General features: G+C 31.7%; 1 non-coding gene across 1 annotated transcript; it reads right to left on the bottom strand.

The window, feature by feature from the left end:
* Positions 1–576: 576 nt before the first annotated feature.
* On the bottom strand, positions 577–683 carry LOC143409075 (U6 spliceosomal RNA). Its single transcript, XR_013092586.1, has one exon. It is a non-coding gene; the product is annotated as a U6 spliceosomal RNA (small nuclear RNA).
* Positions 684–2,861: the final 2,178 nt, after the last annotated feature.

The following is a 2,861-nucleotide window of genomic DNA, read 5'->3' on the forward strand; positions in this document are numbered from 1 at the left end:
AGCCAACTTCTTCTATCAGATGCCGTGTCTCTTATTTGATATCAAGCTCCTTGATCCATTTTGAGTTAACTTTGGTGCATGGTGAGAGAAAGGGATTCAGTTTCATTTTGTTGCATATGGATTTCCAGTTTTCCCAGCACCATTTGTTGAAGATGCTATCCTTCCTCCATCGTATGCTTTTAGCCCCTTTATCAAATATAAGATAGTTGTAATTTTGTGGATTGATTTCTGTGTCTTCTATTCTGTACCATTGGTCCACCCACCTGTTTTGGTACCAGTACCATGCTGTTTTTGTTACTATTGCTCTGTAGTATAGTTTGAAGTCTGGTATCGCTATACTACCTGATTCACATTTCCTGCTTAGAGTTGTTTTTTCTATTCTGGGTCTTTTATTTTTCCATATAAATTTCATGATTGCTTTATCTATTTTTACAAGAAATGCCGTTGGGATTTTGATTGGCATTGCATTAAACCTATAGAGAACTTTTGGTAATATCGCCATTTTGATGATGTTGGTTCTGCCTATCCATGAACAGGGTATATTTTTCCATCTTCTAAGATCTTCTTCTATTTCTCAAAAATATGGAACTCTTCACGAATTTGCGTGTCATCCTTGCGCAGGGGCCATGCTAATCTTCTCTGTATCGTTCCAATTTTAGTATATGTGCTGCCGAAGCCAGCACTTCACTTGCAATTTTTGCACATTGTTTTCCCAGCATTTTTTCTCTTTAAGAAAAACATCTTTGCCATCTTTTTTGATAGTTGATCATGGGACTAAAATCCCATATCCCACGCAATGCTTTATCATATTTAGCAAATCAAACTTAGAAATATCTAAGCAAACACATATTTATTTCAAAATATCTTTACATTGTTCTTAGAAAAAACAAAATTTTTATTTAGAAATAAAGGCAATATTAGGTTATCTATTGCGATAAGATAAATAAAAGTGAAAATTAGATGGGTCTTCTTAAGCTGATTCTCATTTTTTTACTTCATCCACTGATTCCAGAAATGATAATTTTAATGCTACCCTCATTTTGCTTTTATCCCTTATTTCTCATGATAATCCATCATAGTCATTTCTAGAAGACAGTCACAATAATGTCACCAATGCCATTTTGAATGACAGCTTATTCTAACATATCTCTAGTTCTTCCTGAATTCCATGTAAGCCTTCAGCTCCATGTTGGTGCTTCAACTAGTATTTGCTTTCTTTGTGTCAGTTGATACTGTTTAAAGCATAATTCTTTTCAATCCAGTTTTCTATGTATTTTTCACATTTATTGGGAAATACATTACTGAATAGAAGTTTTGCTTTGTTTAATTCTGTAATTTGCCATAGAGAATGGCATTGTATCTAAAAACTGGAAAGTAATAATTATTTTTCAAGGAAATGAATGCATTAGTAATCTTTGCTCTCTTTCTGAGCTCATTTAGGCACCATTTCTTAATACAATTACATTTCTGTTGTTAATTTAGTGTGGTTTTAAATTCAGAATTGGATTAAGATAAATGTCTATTTTAGTGGTATTATTGCATTTTTTCATTGAACATGGTATCCTTAAATTAATATTTTAATCCCTCTGAACTATTTAAGCCATCCAGCTTAAAAAATACTAATAGTTATGTTTATAAAAAGCTAAATAAATTGTATTCTAAGTTACATAGATAACTTGGGATTTTGTTCTAATAATTTAAATATGACTTTCATTTATTCATATACTTTTAATATTTTTAGCTATTTTATATGAATTCTCTCATTTTTTAGCATATGCTTCATATGCATGATAACATTTTACTTATGGAAGATGTTTTATCAATTTCATCCTTTAAGGTATATTTCTTAAGGACTCCATGCAGCAACATCAGCATGATGAAACACATATATGATTTTTTAAAGTTTATCAGGTGATTTGGTTAAGATATGAGTTGACCCCCAAAATCTTCTCTTTATGCAGGCACAGTGAGTGGCAAAATTATTTCATTATAAGTTCCGTAAACTAATCAGTGCACCCTAGTTTCAGCGGGCTGACTGGGTGGTGACTATAGACAGGTAGAGCATGGCTGGAGGAGTGAGGTCACTGTGGACTTGTTCTGGAAGGACTGTTCTTCCTGCAGCCCCTTTCCTCTGTCTCTCATTTTGTGCTTCCTCACCCCACCATGAGCTGAGAAGCTTTCCTCTACTGGGTCTTTCTCCTATCATGTGCAATCTTCTTTTGCATCCAGAGCAATGGAGTCAGCCATCCATGGACTATATGTAACCTCTGAAACCCTGAGTCCCAAATAAACATTTCTTCCTCTAAGTATTTTGTCACAGTAATGAAAAAGCTGACTAAAACATCAAGCTTAAAAGAAATAACTGTCAACCTAATTTCAAGTTTATTCAAATATTAATTCAAAACAAAATAATTTTTTAGAATAATATTTGTGTTAATTTTCAATTATTTAATTTTTGTTAATTATCACATTTTTACTAAAAAGATAATCCAAAAATAATTCTAAGCCTAGAGTAAGGCAAGTATTGTGAAGGACTTTTCCATATTCTGAGGTTTTTTTAACAATTATGTTTATATAGTATTTCATATAGATAATATTATCCCATTTTACATATGAGAAAAATACATGCAATTCAGAGAATTTAACTAACTTATCCAAAGTTGTTTCATTATGAGGAAATATTTTAAAATAAATAAGTTCAAGGACAAGGAAATTAAGACCTTTTCTACAACCAAGGAATAAATGTAATTAAATTGTTGAAATATCTCAAATAATGTGTTTTCTCCATCCTTCATGCCAGGTGAGCTTGATTATAATTATACTAAATAATTTTAAACAGTTTTGCTGAATAGTTTAAACTT

The sequence above is a fragment of the Callospermophilus lateralis genome, chromosome 10 (assembly GCF_048772815.1).
Source record: "Callospermophilus lateralis isolate mCalLat2 chromosome 10, mCalLat2.hap1, whole genome shotgun sequence".
Lineage (NCBI taxonomy): Eukaryota > Metazoa > Chordata > Mammalia > Rodentia > Sciuridae > Callospermophilus > Callospermophilus lateralis.